This window comes from Lactuca saligna, chromosome 2 (genome assembly GCF_052625555.1).
Source record: "Lactuca saligna cultivar CGN05327 chromosome 2, ASM5262555v1, whole genome shotgun sequence".
Lineage (NCBI taxonomy): Eukaryota > Viridiplantae > Streptophyta > Magnoliopsida > Asterales > Asteraceae > Lactuca > Lactuca saligna.
The window spans coordinates 164,466,830-164,484,681 of record NC_136418.1 but is presented as its reverse complement, the minus strand read 5'-3'; positions in this window follow the sequence as shown (position 1 = coordinate 164,484,681).

Below are 17,852 nucleotides of genomic sequence, written 5' to 3'. Positions count from 1 at the left end.
AGAGCTTCACGTAAAACACATTTATGATCCTTAGTAGGTAGATGATGCCTTTTGATATGTGAAATCATACGGCCAATCCCCTTACTTCCCACTTCACCATTTGGGTAACAATGGAAGCTTCTGAACGAGCACTGAGAAATATCACTCGAGCTTGTAGAAGAAGAAGCCATACAAGAGAACAATCCACGAGATGAAGCTTAAGCTATGAAGCAATAATTAAAAGGGAAGGGAAGGAAATTACACACCAACACGTTGTTGCTATGCACAAGGAGCATCCAAACTAAGCGAACTACATTATCTTGAACAATAAGGCTGCAACAAAAGAAAAGTTGGTTTGAGCATTTTATTAAACACTTGGTGGGCAACAAAAATACCCTCTTGGAGTTTCATCTTCTTCCATTGAAACATCAACCATCTTCCATTTCAATTCCCTTTTGAATAAATGGTCAATCCCAATGGGGAAATTTAGAAAAGACCTTCTTTGGTTATGAGTAAGTTCAATTTCAAGTATACAAACCTCACATATGCCTTTGCAACTGAAAGTTGTAGAGAGTCCCAACAAACAAAATAATTAAATATTAATTTTAGCAGGGAATGAAGAGGTGGGATTTAGAGATGGAAAGGGGGAGTGCTTATATTTTACTTATGAACAGGCAAGAAACGTAATCGAAGGTCGTGGAATGGAAGTTCTTGCTAATTGTTGCAAAAAAATTAAAATGATTATGAATCAAACGAGGTGTAGATGAACAAGAAATGGAAGATGAAGAAGTAATTGTTTCTCAAAGAGGCTTAACAGCTTTATTAGAAGATTGTATCCAATTACAATACATTGTTGTATACGTATCTGACATCACAAACACCGCTCGTTATCATGTTTCCTTCAAGTCTCAAAATTCCATCTCATCTCATTGTCCTAGTTCTTCTAGTTGATTAAAAGTGTAGAGAAATTGTGTTTTCATTAGAGAATTTTAAATTTATTTGAATGTTCTAGCTATAAAGTTTCTAAAATAGTTTGGTATTCATTTTATATGAAAACAGAAGAAACATTCATCTGAATTGGAGACATTCGATTTTGTGTACATCTTACTTTTCCATATCTGGTTTCTTTATTTCTTGGACATATTGTGCATTTTTTGTAGGTTAGTGTAGATTCTGTTTTTTTTTTAAGATAAAATAATTTTGTTATTATGGAGATTGGTTTTTGAAAAATTGGTTGAATATAGATGTAAAAATCACTAATTATTGGTTCCTATGTCATAACTTTTTTAATTCTAATTAATTTTAATGTTTTATATATATTATCAAAATATATAGTTGTAAAAATTACTAATTATTGGTTCTATCTCATAACTTTTTTTTAATTCGAATTAATCTTAATGTTTTATATGTTAATTTAAAATATTTCAAATATATATATATATATATATATATATATATATATATATATATATATATATATATATATATATATATATATATATATATATATATATATATATATTATAAAATTACTTTAAAATAAGTCACGTAATAAGCTAATTTTTATTCCATTTAACGAAGAATATATAAGTTAGATGGTTAAATTCAAAACGAACAAAACATTTTATTTTCTTATTTTGAAATTTATAAAAAAATTTATTTTTAATATGACTTACCTTTATGAATAATGATTTATTCATGTATGAACATAGACAATTTAGATTTATCATTTCTTTCTTTTATCATTCTTAAAATCTGCTTTCAATTGTTTGCAGGAAATGAATATATGTAATAAAGTATACCTCAAAAAGATTGAACATATTGACGATGATTCCAATATCAAAGTGCTAATGGTAAAGATGTGGAACTTTATAAAAAATAATGTGGTTTTAGCAATTGGATAGATAGGACATCTAACATTTAATATCCTTCAACAGATTAATTGTACGCCCCATATGAAATTTGTAATCAATTGGATAGATAGGTTTAGGGCTACGTTAAATTGTACGCATCCATTGACCCATTCTTCCATTTTTGCATACCTAGAAATGTTTATAGGTACTTTAGGTTTGGGTAGGTTGGGGGGATTTCATACATGGCGGTCGATATTTCAAAATAAGGGATCTTAATGCTAAATTATACAACTCAAAGTGTATAAAATATAAAAATTATTAAGGTATAATAACTCTATAATGACAATACTGAAACTGCAATTATATATTACAATTAAGAAAAAAAATAATAATAAATAAAATATATAGTCAGTACAATTCATTTTTAAGACAAATGATTTACTATTAACTATATATTTTATATTTATGTTTTCATGACATAAAAGTATTTGATTGCAACTACAGTACAAGGATGGTCCTACTTACAAACTTGTGTAAACCATAATGCAAATATATGTCAAATCTTATCATTGTATTAGTTAATCTTATATTATCTTTACTTTAATTATTTTTTCCAAGCCTATCGTCTTATTTTAAATAATAATTAAGGTTGTGTTGTTTTATTAACTATGTGCATATCATATATTTCATTAACTAATTGGTGTTATTTGTTAAGATGGCATTCAGATCTTGGAGTCGGTTAATTCTAAAAAAAACTAGAAAATTAAATATTTTTTATATATAAAGTCGGTCAACCCAACAATCTTCAACCGCTATTAGTGTTCTTACTTCAATTAACAACGATATGTTAATCTTTAACCATTTTTTATTTTTATTTTTTCATATTTTTTAAGTTCTTTGTATTTTTTTAATAACATAAAAACATGTATTATTCTAACACCAACCCATATTGACATGAGAAGAAAAAGCAAATAAATTATTTACTCCATCATACGTTGAATCTTCATCATCTGCAATATTATCTAACAACGGTTACAAAGGTACGTATATTTCTTCACTATTGTTAGTATTCATTATATATTATCATGAAAATTTAATATTAACAATATTTAAATTATTTATTATTTTAAATTCTATATCAATACAATTATCTACCTATTGTTAATTTTATATCATATGCTTCTATTACTTATGCAGAAAGAAACAACTATATGTACTACTTGCAAGCAAGAGAGAATAGAAGACAGAGAAAATTATGATTGGACAATAAGTGATCGAAGAGAACAAATACAAGATCCAACATTTTAAATCAATCAACTCCACATGTTTTAAAAAACATGGATAACTCTAATTTTCTTATTAAAAATCAACCACGGTCTACACTTCATTTAGCTGAAAATTACAATACTTGAATTCTCATCCTTTTATGTTATTACTGATGAGATATAATATCTCTTTAATCGATTAGATCTTTGCAACAGGTAGATAATGAAAGTAAAACAATGAAACAATACTCAAGAATGGATCTGAATGAGTTGAATGATTAGAACGTTTAATCCTCAGCAGAGCTCGATAAAGAACTTCCGTTGTAGAGGATTTTAGGGTTACAAAAGAGATCTTCTTAATTACACGTAAAACAAACGATCTATCAGTTACCAAAAAGATGCATGCAAGCATCTATTAATACACAAACCCTAGTAAAACAAGATACGGATGGACAGGCCCATGCCGTATACAAGATGGGCTAGGAAGCGAGCCCAAGATGCAACATCAAGTACCCAACAATCTCCCCATTTGCGTCAATTGGGGCGAGACCTCACTCCAGCTTGCTTACCCCCACGGCACTGGCTTTCTTTACAGTCTTGAACAGGCAGGGGATGATAGCAAGAAGTGTTTGCCGGAAGTGAATGTACCAATTGATCATATCGTTGAAGTACTTTTTATCACTTTCCGAGTTCTGTTTGCACCGATTGATGATACCCAGAACATGCTCCAAGCAGGTAGTGGTGTAAAGATGTTTGTCAGCCAAAGCAAATAAGCATTTCTGACCTTCTGCCCTAGTGAACATGACTGAGTTCTGTTTCGGATCAATCTCTCCCATCTTCATTCAGTTTATATCGCTTGCAGAATCGACTGGAGTGATGATGGGCTTCTTCCTGAGAACATTAGCAACCTCTTGATCCAGTTTAGCCACCTCCAAAATATAGGAAACTAACATTCTCTTGAAATGGTCTATGATCGGACCATATTCTGCTTCATTAACAAGAAGAATGTTGTGCAAGACAATACAATCATGAGGGTTTAAGTTCGGAAGATCAGCCAGAGAGATGGAATGCTCGGATTTGTCAGATCCCCTCAAGACCTTGAATCTAACATTGACGAATTTGCCTTCACGAACAGGTTTGAGAACCCGAACGTTGGTTATCTTCTGTGCGCTCCATGTCTGATATTGAGGTTGAGCGGTCCTCAGATAATAGTCTACAAGCTCCCTATCAACCTTCGGGTGAGGATGGGGAACTTCAGCTATATGAGCGAATGCATGGAAGATAAAGGCTTTTCGGGTCAGGGGCAGGTCGAACTGGGAATCGATCGAATTGACACGGTCTAAGGAGATCATCGGTTCTAACCAAAGAGTGCAGGGGGACTCAATGGCTTCTTTGATGAGCACTTCGAGAGTCCAATGAGGAAATAAAGTTTTTCTGCTTTCAAGAAGATCATGAGCCTCCTTTATCTTCCTCTCCTTGGCCTCGGCTTCTCTGACGATGCGAGCGTTTTCATCCAGCTCCTTCTCTCTGGTCTGTTTCCTCACTAAGCTGACAATCGGTTCTTGATCATCACTTTCATCACTATCGTCAACAATTTGTTTGGCTTTGCTTTGAGCACTCAAACCTGATGCAGGAACAGGTGTTGGTTTGGGTGCTTTCGGAGGGACAAGTGATGAAAATGGAAGTGATTGAGCTTTGGAACTCGGAAGGGGTTTCGATTGAGCTGTGGGCTTCTTTTCTCCCCCTTGTTTTGGATGGTCCTCCTGCTCAGGAATGCCTTCAATACGGCTAAGCAGGGCAAGAGCAGGAGCGAGCTTCTCTGCAAGAGTACGCCTCACCGAATAGTTAAGAATCGGATCATGGGCTTCGATAATGTTAGACAAAGCTCCGTGGACATCTGAAACACAACTCCTGACCACAGCTTTCTTAGACCGAAGAGAATCGATATCCTTCTCGGCTTGGGAGAGCTGATGAGTTGCTAGAGTAATCTCGGAAGACTTTCGAGCAAGCTCGTCCTTTGTGGTGGATTCGGCGGCAAGAGTGGCTTGAAAGGAAAGAAGACGATCCGCAACCGAAGATTGAAAAGATTGATTGTCTTCTTTGAGTTTCTGGCGGAAGCTGGCAAATTGGTCTTTTTCGGTTTCGAAAGAATGGAACAGCTTCTCCACAACGGTGTGAATCTTCTTGGTGTTTGTTTCTGATGCCGCCTGCAAAGACTCCAGCCAGATCTGGGCGTCTTGAAATAGTTTTTCGACTTTTTCGGTCGCAACAGCACTAGCCTTTGTCGATTTATCAATAGCAGCAGCAGCTGAGCTGATGGAGGCTTCATGTGCTTTGGAGAGAGATTCCACCATTCCCTGTATGGCAGCCTCCGAAAAGTGAGATGTTGAGGAAGAGGAAGAAGCCACAAGATTGTCAATCTTCTCGTGGAGTTCCTTGATGTGCTTTTTAGTAACTGGAGCATCATCATCATCATCACTTTGAACTTGGTAGGGGCTGTAGTAGATGGAATCAAAAACCATATCCTCCCCTCCCAAAAAGGTTTCGGTTTCAGCAGATGGAGTAGGAGATGAGGGTGCGGTGGGTGGTTCGGTAGTGGTAGTGGGTTCGGGAACGGAAGTGGGTTCAGGTTGTGAAGTTTGAACCCCCGTATCAGATACATTGGCTGGAACCTCACTGGTGGTAGTTTTGGTGGCTTCTGTGAAGAGTGGTGGGGGAATGGAAGTTGTTGTGGTTGAAAGAGTAGTAGAGGTAGTTATGGGGGGAATAGAAATAGGGTTAGATATGGAGGGAATGGAAATGGAGGAGGTTATGATGGGAATGGAAGAGGTTATGGTGGGAATGGAAGAGGTGGATATAGGAGAAGGGGAAAGAGGTTTTGATGAAACAGGTACCTCATGAGCCGGCGAGTGAGGAGGAGTTTCGCCTCTAGCCGACTCATCTGAGTCAGAATGGTTATCTTCTGAATCACTGGATGAAGAAGAGAGAATAAGTTTCCTCTTCAGCTGTACTTTCTTCTTCTTCGTTAGGGGGGAAAGATTTGTCTTTGAGGGTTTTCGCTTCTTAGGAGAAGGACCCTTTGCCCCCTTTGCTGCTTTCTTGATCTTCCCTTTCTCGGGTTTCTTCCCTCTAGCAGCTAGTTTATCTGCATCATTGATGGACTTAACCATTTCCGCAGAAAGTTCCCGTGGACCCGAAGGACGAAAATCCTTGTAGGCCTTCATTATAACGCTCTCCTTGGACACCCCAGCGGACATAGAATCCGGAATGGATCCGACGAAGGAAAACTTGGTCGGATCGGTAACAATGATCTTGGTGGTGTGGAAGACACTGATAGAGGAGAGAAGGGAACCTGCAACTGTTGGAACATGAAGTTTATCCATGGCCCACTTGGTGATTAGCATCCAAAATCTGGCGTAGGACACTTCAGTGTGGCGAGAGGAGGAGGCTAGGCTCTGAATGAGTTATTGCCAGAGAACCGAGCCGTAGTCGAGGTTGATGCCATGATATAGACCATAGAGAATGGTCATGAACAACTTGATGGCCCCATCAGAACCAGAACTGCGCTCAGAGAGCCCTTTGAACAGAATGGTGAGGAAACCATTCCATGGAGGAGGAAGACACGACTTCTTGAACTTAGTGACCGTCGTGAGAATCTCCGTGTAGCCCATGTTGTAGAACATCGAAAATAACTGTCCTACTGTGATGGAATCGGGGTTAACCCTAGATTCATCGGCTTCAAAACCTAGGAGCCAACAGAATCGTTGCTTGGAGATGGAGGTCTTGTGAGAAAGAAGGTCAAAGTAGATGTGATCCACTGATCTATCATAATGGGCAGTGGAGAAGACCTGGGAAAGGCATTCCATGGGCACAATCTCGACCTTGGAAAGAGCTAGCACCAATGGAGAGTATTTGAGACACTCCACCATGGGATACATATAATTCTGGTAAGCTTTAGGGTTTAAATCGATCACCAGACTTTGTTGAGCGCGGATGGGAAGAATGTTGGTGCGAGAAGAGTTTTCCTGAACAGAGGAAGAGTCCGCCATTGTTGAATGTGGAAGATGATGAACAGTAGAGTATAAATCGCCTTATATTGCTCGTTTGATTTTTGAATCCTGTAAGTATGGAATTAAGCAGAGGTGTTCCTTTTATACTGTGGGTAGAGGAAAGAGAAAAATCATCCCACAAATCTTCTTGATACACGAAATGGTTTCGGATGTGACAGAAACGCGACGGTTGGTACCCCCGATGATTACGCATGAGAGAGAAAAACTGTTCCGTTTTGCACGCGTGCCCGTCACCTCACTATTGAAGTCGTTACTCTGTCGGCTGAGTCAACATCTTATCTGTTAAATAGTTGTCATCCAAACATAAGATTATAATGGAACCGAACGAGATTTTTGGAAAATCAAAGATTTTCATGCATAGAGTGTGAAAGATAAGGAAATAAAGCGAGATATATGTGGGAATTTGTGATGTCAATATAGACACAAAACGGTTGATCCCGGGCATGAATCACTTTCTTCAAGGTCAAGAGAGACCTTAAAGTGTTTGTATGGATTCCCATTGAATTACGATCAATCACTTTCTAAGAAGTGTTGAAAGGCATCTTTTTATAAGGCTTAAAAGGGTGGATTTTGCTTTAGGTTAGAATCCCGGACCTTGACATAAGACCGAGACTAAATGAAGTACCTGTGAGACCGATGTGGTCTGTTGAACAAGTAGGTTGGATTATGTATATAGTGACTTATTGAAGATGTGTGATGGTGAAATCTCAAAAAAATAAATAAATAAACTGGATTCTAAGGGAAGAAATGCTATGGTAAATAACAATTTCATAAGAATCTCACAACAAAAAGAGATTTCATGTTTACCGTATTGAATTTTGGGTTTCACTAAACATGTAGTGACACGAGGCTTAGATCATAAACACAGAGATTGTGTAACCATAAACCTCAGTGGTTAATTCTGAGAGTCTCAAGGGTTACGATATGAGACCGAAATATGATGGAGAAAAATATTGAGGTGGTGAAGAGAAACTATAGTACCTCTGCTGAAAATAGTAACCAAGCAGTAAACTCTTAACCCATATGAGAAAAGAGTAAGGTAGCTCAGGATTAGAATAAATGGAGCAGCCTTATTGGGAAGACAAGGTTTGTATATACCTAGTCATTAAGGCTTTTATTCAAAATCAGTTGAGGCTTTGGACAACATGCAGCAGCATGCTTCTAGGGACGCTTAACTATTAAAAAAATGTGAGAACGAAACCTGTCCCATCGATATTTAAACAAGAATGAAAGAAAAAGAAAAAAATATTTTCGGAGATTTTAAGTTTTTGAAAAGAGAAAAACCAAACAGAATAAATAAATAAAAAATTGAACCGAACCCGAAATGGACCAAACGCTCGGTTCATTTCGGTTCCTAAAAAAAATTTGGATTTTTGGAAAACAGCTTTACAAAAGTTTACAACCATAGACAACACCTTTTTGAGATTGAGCGAAATTATGTGCAATGGGACCGAACCCGAAATAGACCGAGCGTTCGGTTCATTTCGGTTCCCATGTGAACCGAACCCGAAATAGACCGAGCGTTCGGTTCATTTCGCTTCTAACTTTTAACGTTGAGATGGTGTTTTTGGTACCGATTCTGATTCCATCATTCCTAGACCTTGAAGGATTTTATTGAAACTTGCTTCAGGTAGGGCTTTGGTGAAGATATCAGCCAGTTGATCAGTGGTTCGAACAAAGTGAATTTCGACATTTCCATCCTCCACATGATCCTTAATGAAGTGATACCTCAGTGCTATATGCTTGGTCTTAGAGTATTGCACTGGGTTATGACAGATCCTAATTGCACTTTCTGAATTGCAACATAGTGGGATCTTTTTCATGTTGAGTCCATAATCTCTGAGCTGGCTTTGGATCCAAATGACTTGAGATGTGCAAGAGGCGGCTGCAATGTACTCTGCTTCGGCTGTAGAAAGGGAAACGAAGGTTTGCTTCTTTGACTGCCAGCTGACCAACTTCCCATCAAGGAATTGGCAACCCCCTGTGGTACTTTTCCTGTCTAAACCACATCCTCCAAGGTCTGCATCAGAGAAGGCTTGAATGAAGAAGCCTGAGTTGGATGGATACCATAGACTGAGAGAGGTAGTTCGCTTCAGATACCTGAGTATATTTTTCACTGCAAGCATATGTGGTTCTCAAGGGTTCGCCTGAAACCTAGCACAATAACATACGGAAAACATGATATCAGGCCTACTAGCAGTAAGATACATTAAGGATCCAATCATCTGGCGGTATAGCGTAATGTCAACTGCCGGTTTCTCCAGCGAAGGTGTGAGTTTGGTGCCGAATGCCATTGGAACTTTGACCTTTGAGTCTCCCATCATACCAAATTTGGCAAGAAGAGTTTTGGTGTATGCTTCCTGGTTGATAAAGATGCCTTCGGGTCCCTATCTAATATTTAAACCAAGGAAAAAATTAATCGGACCCATGGAGCTCATTTCAAATTTAGTCTCCATCAGCTTTCTGAATTCAGCTGTTAAGCTGGGATTCGTTGAGCCAAAGATGATATCATCGACATAGATTTGTACAATCATAAGGTGGTTACCTTCCTTCTTACGAAAGAAGGTTGGGTCAACCGAACCTTGTTTGAATTTGGACATCTTTAAAAACTTAGTTAGCGTTTCATACCAGGCCCTAGGTGCTTGTTTCAGACCGTAAACCGCCTTGTCCAGAATATAGCAGTGATTTGGGAACTTCTCATTGACAAAACCAAGAGGTTGCTCCACGTAGACTGTTTCTTCGAGTTCTCCGTTCAGAAAAGCGCATTTGACGTCCATTTGGTAGACCTCGAAGTTTTTGTGCGCTGCATAAGCAAGAAATATTCGAACAGATTCCAGCCTTGCAACTGGAGCGAAAGTCTCTTCATAATCAATTCCTTCTTCCTGGCAATATCCTTTTACCACTAAACGAGCTTTGTTCCTTATTACGTTACCTTCCTTGTCCATTTTATTTCTAAAGACCCATTTGAGACCAACAACGGAGGCATCTTGAGGAGTTGGAATGAGACGCCAAACTTTATTTCTTTCGAACTCATTAAGTTCGTCTTGCATAGCTTGAACCCAATCAGAGTGATCAAGAGCAGTGTTTACCGTCTTTGGTTCAACCTTTGAGACGAAAGAATTAAACATGCAGAACTCAACTTTGGAAAATAAAGAAGTTTGTTTTGCCTTCAGTTGAGATCTGGTCAACACCTTTTCAGAGACATCACCCACAACCTGTGAAACAAGATGATCTCTAGTCCATTTGACAAGAGGAGGGTAATTTGGATCATAGGAAGGATCCAATTCAGCGTTCACTAATTCTTCCGATTCTGATTGACTATCTTCGTCATAAAACGTATTGGCATTCTCCCCCTCGAATGATGAGCTTTCTGGTGCAGTGGGACTTTCGGGTGTAGTGAAGTGTTCGGGTGCTACTGTGCCTTCAGATGCTGTGGAGTGTTCGTGTGTTGCAGTACCTTCAGGTGCTGTGGAACGTTCAGGTGCTACATTACCTTCGGGTGCTACAGTACCTTCGGGTGCTGTGGAGCGTTCGGGTGCTACAGTACCTTCGGGTGCTACAGGATCAGAGTGCTCCCCCTCAACTGGTGCATTGTGCTGAGAAGTTTTATTTGGAACTGATTCTCCGTCACCCAGTCGTTTGGCAGCTTCATCGACGATTTGCTTCAGATGATTGATTTTGTTGTCTGCTGCCTTGGCTTCAGAGAGAGTAGCTTTCTCAGTTTCATCGAATAACTCCACAAACTGCTCAAACAAATTAGCAATCGAGGCCGTAACATGACTTGTCTGAGTGAAAATTTCTCCAATTGCTTCTTCAGTAGCGTTTATCCTTTTGACGAAGCTGTCATCGAAAGTCACATAATATGTCTCTTCAATCTTCCTTGAACGCTTGTTTAAGACCCTATATGCTTTTGAAGTTAAAGAATATCCCAGAAAAATTCCTTCATTGGCTTTTACGTCAAACTTGTTACGATGTTCTTTAGAATTGAAGATAAAGCATCGTGAGCCGAACACGTGAAAGAATTTGACATTCGGTTTTTTGTTGTTGATGATCTCATAAGGGGTGAGAGTGAAACGCTTACTGAGATAGGACCTGTTTTGTGTAAAACAAGCTGCAGAAATAGCATCAGCCCAGAAATATAATGGTAAGGAAGCGAAACTTAACATGGTTCTGGCCGCCTCACATAAAGATCGGTTTCGTCTTTCAACAATTCCATTTTGTTGAGGGGTGTAAGGAGCTGAGAAGTTGTGACTGATTCCTTTATCTGCTAGAAATTCTTCAAATTCTTTATTTTTGAACTCCAGCCCATTGTCGCTTCTGATGTTCCGTACAACTTTCTTCAGCTGCACTTCAACTTGCTTGATAAACAGCTTCAGCTTGTGAGTTGCCTCAGATTTGTGCTTCAGAAAGAACACCCATCTAAAACGTGAAAAGTCATCGACAATAACAAGAATATACTTGTTACCGCCTATGCTTTCAATAGAAGATGGACCACACAAGTCAATGTGAATTAACTCAAGTGGTTCAACGACCTTTGTGTTTATGATGGATGGGTGACTTTGACGACTCTGCTTCCCCATTTCACATGCAGCACACAAATGTTCTCGATCAAACTTAAGCAATGGAAGACCCCTAACATGACCTCCTGTGACGAGTTTATTAATATCCTTGAAATTGAGATGAGAGAGCCTTCGGTGCCATAGCCAGCTTTCATCAGAATGTGCTTTGGATAACAGACAAATAGCTGGGTTTCCTTTGATAGGTTTGAGATTGAGAGGAAACATTTCGCCTTTGCGCTCCGATTTGAGAATTACCCTTTTTGTCTTCTTCTCTATGATTTCCGAACCCTCATCATCAAACGAAACTTTGAGACCCGTACCTCCAACAAGCTGAGACACACTGATGAGATTATGTTGCAGTCCTTCAACATATGCAACCTTTCTTATTGTGAAGTCTCCATTTGTTAACCTTTAATCGTGCCAAATGAGTTGTTCCCAAACTTGACATTGCCACCATTTGAAAGAGATCGAAATTCCCTCAGCTCTTCTTTCCTTCCTGTCATGTGACGCAAGCATCCACTGTCAATATACCATTCTTCGTTGAACTACTCGTCACTGATAACCTGCAAGAATTAAGCAGATTTAGGAACCCAAAGTTTCTTGGGTCCACGTGAGCCTTTCACAGGAACAGGAATAGAGAGAGACATATCAACGAAATATGTTCTTTTTATTAACGTTGTTTCATTTTTCTTTTGAATGGTGTAAACTTTAATTTTATTGGGATTTGTTGCAGTTGGTTTAATTTTCGGTTCAGATGTTTGAACTTCGGAATTCTTTTGATCACTCTTGACCGAGGAAACCTTCGATTTTCCTTTCAAATCTATTGAGGATTTTGGATTCTGAGTTCGAACAGAATTGGATTTAGAATAGGGTTGAGAAGAGTTAGAAAGAGAGAATTTAGCTTGAGAATTTTGCTTGACTTGATATTCTAGGTGACCTTTTTGTTGGTGGTCATGGGATAGACCAAACCTTGAGCCTTGATCACCTGTGCTCTCGGGACCGAACCTGTGCTTTCGGTAGCTTGAGTGCTCTGAGCCGAACCGATGCTTTCGGTTGTTTGTGTGTTCTGAGCCGAACTGATGCTTTCGGTTGTGTGTGTGTTCTGAGCCGAACCTATGCTTTCGGTTGTTTGTACCTTCTTGCGATCTAACTTCCCTTTTCTCTGACTTCCTATTATGATCAAAGAAATGATCGTTTTGAGATTGCCAGAACTGTTTTCGTTCTGAGAGATTCTTCTTGTATCTCAGATTCCTCTGTTGCTTTTGGTTTTTCACCTGTTTGGGTTGCCTGTGAATATTTGCCTTTTGTTTTGGCTTTTGAACAACAGGTTCGTTTGTTGTAGATGACTTTTCGGTAGAAGGGGTGACTTCATCTAATGGGATTTCTTTAGTGACACTAGTGCTTGGCACGTCAAAGTTATCAGGCTTGTTCAGTGGCTCTGGAATATATCTTCCTTTTGATTTCCAGGATGTTCGCTCTGATAGACCAACTGTTTCATCAGCATTGTCGATAGGGGCGGACCAGAAGAACTCATCACAACCATCAGCATTATCTTCGTTTACAATGGCTGTGAGTTCGGCTGTCTGATGTTCGGTTACACCTGTGACCTTATACACCTGATTTGGAGTTGTCCTTACCTTTTGGTATACAACAGCCTTTTCTTCAAGAATCGGGGACTTTTGTTGGGACAACCGAGCAAACTCCACAGAATTTTCTGAGATAAGATTTTTGTGGTTTTCGGGTTCGCTCTTGACAAACTCAGAACAGTCAACTTCATCCTCTACAGAAATTTCACTCAAATCATCATCCTCATTAAGCTCAGATGCATTTTCAACATTAATTTTATTTTCTGAGCTCAAATTGGCATTCAATGAGTTAAACTTTTGTATGGATTCGGTCCTTAGATTCAGTTTATCATTTTCATCCAAAAGGTTTTTCAGCATGTCCTTATGGTCCTTGGACTTTATGAAAGATTCAATTTTGTCTAGGCCATACATATAAGTCGGATTTACATCCTCAGATGAAAGTACACTTTTGCAATTGTATGCTTCAGCGTCGATTTCATCTTCCTGAAACTCAAGGAAGGGCAAGATCATGCGATGAATTTTCTGTCCTATTTCGCAGTTAAGATGAAGTTGAGTAATGTTAGAATAAAGACGCTTAGCAATCAAACAAAACACATTTCTTTGTTTCAAAAGTTTCAAATTATCTCTTTGCAAATAAATGTTTTCTTCTTTAGATTTGATCAGCTCCGCCTCCTTCAGCTCTATCCACATCCTCCGTTCTTCACTCTTTGAAGAGACCCTGCTTATTTGGTCAGTTAGGTTAGAATTGGTGACCCGTGTTTGAGTTAAACTGCTATCTAGATGAGAGATTCTTGAATTTACATTTTTTAATTCCTTTTCATATGAGTTTTGTGGGACTTTGAATGAAACAAAAATAGATTGTACATTCTTGATTAATTCATCAAGCTCATTGAATTGCACACTGAGAGGTTTTGCTGTGAAACACAAGTCCTCTCGCTCCTCCATGTCTCTATTCCCACTGTCTGTGTTGTATCCCCTCATTTGGGATACATCTGACACCATCAAGCACTTTCCACTGCTTCCTTCATCTTTCTCAACATAAGCCTTTCCATGAGATGGCTTCCTGACTTCATCATCCTCATAGTCAGTTGACCAGACCTCCACGCCACCGAACTCATCATCCGCTACAGAACCCTGTACAATTAAAGCATTCATTGAAGGGTTAGTGATAGTTTTCTTTCTCTTTATCTCTTCCAGCTTTTTCATTAACATAGCTTCTTCATCTTTCTCCTCATCCTTTTCTGCCGTTTTCTTTAGGACACAGTCTTTGGCCTAGTGGTTCTTTCCTCCACAATAGTAGCAGTTCACTCCCGAATCTCCTTCAGCTTTCGGTTCTTTCTTTGGCTCTTCTGTCTTTGGTTCTTCCCTGACCTTTTCAGAACTATAACTTCCCTGCCAATTACAGTTCTTATTGATAGGGAACCTTTTTCTTGATGAAATTTTTCGGGTTTGACACCATCATTGCATAGTCTTCAGAGGTAAGGTCATGGTCTTCTAAGTTAAGATATTCTTCTTCCATTACGCCTTTGCTTTTGGACAGAAGTGCCAATAACCCTAAGCTCGAAACCACATTTTTCTCCTGCAAGACAATCTTTTCTTGGGATTTCAAAATCCCTACCAGCTTTGCTAATGAGTAAGATTTGAATTGCTCATGTGCTTTAACAGTGGACACAACTGCTCTCCATTCAGATCTAAGACCGTTTAAAAAAGTAACCTTTTGTTCAATCAACTTCCTTTCAATATCGTGTTTAATCATCTTACTAAGAAGATGATTGAAGCGATCAAACGTCTGAGTGACAGTTTCTTCAGGATTCTGCTTGAATTCACCAAATTCAAACAAAAGTAAGGTTTGAATTGAATGCTCGAGATCTTCGTCTGTGGAATATAGCTCTCGCAGCCTATCCCATATTTCTTTAGCAGTGTTGCATGAACTCACCAGCCTGAAAGTGTCAGATTGAAGAGCGAATCTGATTAGTCTCAATGTTTTAATATTGCACTGAAATTTATCCTTTTCATCTTGGGCAACATCTTTTACGTCTTTCAACAGATCGTTATACTCTTTCTGAGTTTTAATGATTCTTGACGTTGATGAATGAGCGAATGGTCCGGACACGATTGCTTCCCAAATAAGATATCCATTATCCTCAGATCCAATGATATAATCTTCAAAGTGATGTGCCCAGACTTCGTAATCATGGGTGTAAAGGATAGGAATCTTTGTTGTTGACCCAATACTATTTGAGATGTTGATAGGATTTGATTGAGAATCGTCCATGCTTGATCGTTTAACCTGTTTGAAAGATCAAACTTGTAATATATAATATTAGGGCGAAACGAATAAGTAATGAGATACGTCAATTATGGAGTGACAACTCAATAAATATTAGTTAATGCGGAATAAACCCTAATAGCTTCTTTCACAGAAGAGATGTGTATGAATTACACAGCCTCCTGCTCTGATACCAATTGATGAGATATAATATCTCTTTGATCGATTAGATCTTTGCAACAGGTAGATAATGAAAGTAAAACAATGAAACAATACTCAAGAATGGATCTGAATGAGTTGAATGATTAGAACGTTTAATCCTCAGCAGAGCTCGATAAAGAACTTCCGTTGTAGAGGATTTTAGGGTTACAAAAGAGATCTTCTTAATTACACGTAAAACAAACGATCTATCAGTTACCAAAAAGATGCATGCAAGCATCTATTAATACACAAACCCTAGTAAAAGAAGATACGGATGGACAGGCCCATGCCGTATACAAGATGGGCTAGGAAGCGAGCCCAACACGCAACATCAAGTACCCAACAATTACCCTATAATATTTTACGATTTTACCTTCTTACTTTATTTTATACGTCATGTCTTCAATTGTTTTAATGTATTTTTATTTGAAGATCAATCTAAGAGTATTGTTCTTCAAATGAAAATGCTCATTCATATAGATCTCGAGGAAACGAAAATACTCCCTTACAATTTTCTCCTTCTTACATAAATATTAGATCTCGGTTATCTAACATTGGAAAATGTAATAATTTTGTTTTTAAATATACTATGATGCACACTCTAATAAATTTATAATTTTTTTTATTTACTATTATTTATTTAAGCTAACATTAGTTTCAATAACTACCACACTTCAACGTTACCAAATAAAAGAAACTACTATGTGCTTTGCATCTACAATATATCCTTCTTCATCATCAATCAAGTTAAATCCAAGATGTCATAAATTAAAAAGAAAATCGAAAAATTTATCTCCTATTTCATTAATTGACCTAACAGCAGATGTAGAAAATATACATGAGGTCAAATTTGAAAACCTAAACAGAAAATATATCAATTTTATTATTTTTTACAAATCAAATCTTTTATGGTATATACTTATACATTTAGTATTTTATTTATAACACTTTATTTTTTACAAAATATTTGGATCATGGTGATAAGATTGTTGTAATGTCAAACATGTCGTGCAAAGTTATGGACAAATGAATCCATTAGAAGCAAACAAAAAAGGAACATAGATTTATGTTGTGATTATGACAAGGTTTAACTACCAGATTTAAAGAAGGCACCACCAACTTATGAAAGAATGTTCCAATCAAAGGATTCTAAAAGCAAAAACTTCATGAAAAGTTTTAGACTTTACAATTCAATGTTTTCTTTTATGTTGATGAGTGGTAAAATTGATTCTTCAATCAATAGAGGAAGTACTCCATACATTTTTAGACTTGGTGGCCAAAATTATCATAGTATTGGAAGTCTTTTACCAACAAAAGGGCACAAAAGTGCCAGCTCGCTGAACCTAGAGATAAAGGCTTCAATATCCGAGTTTTGTACGGTAAGATTCCATAACTCTTGTTCTAGCTTTATATTTCCCCACATGAATATTATTCAGCCAACATCATTTCCTTGAGTTCCTCCCATGGCATATCATTCGCAACTGGGAGTGTTAAGGCCTTAACATGACCATTCTACCATGATAGGGCTTGATTGACAAACGTACAGGTCGCAATGTAACATCCCAATTTTCGAGACCAAAAATTTCATTTTAAATAAGAATAAATTACACGAATGGTCCTTATGGTTTAGGTTAATTTGCGTGTTTGGTCCCTAACTTATTTTTTAAACTCGGAAGGTCCCTATTGTTTATTTTTGTTACACGCTTGGTCCCCGTCTTACCTAAAAAAACTATTTCTCCATTGATTTTTTAATTTATTTAAATAAACACACCACCAACTTCATCCATCTCACCTTACCTTACCTACCCTATCATTTTCCCTACTTACATAATAGTCTTTTTAGGTAAGATAGGGACCAAGGGTGTAACAAAAACAAACAATAGGGACCAATGGCGTAACAAAAACAAATAGTAAGGACTTTCCGAGCTAAAAAAATAAGTTAGGGACCAAACGTGTAAATTACTCCAAACCATAGAGACCATTCGTGTAATTTACTCTTTAAATAAATACTTCACAACATAGTTTACCAAGGACATGTCATTTTATCACAAAAGGCTATAACATCTTTGA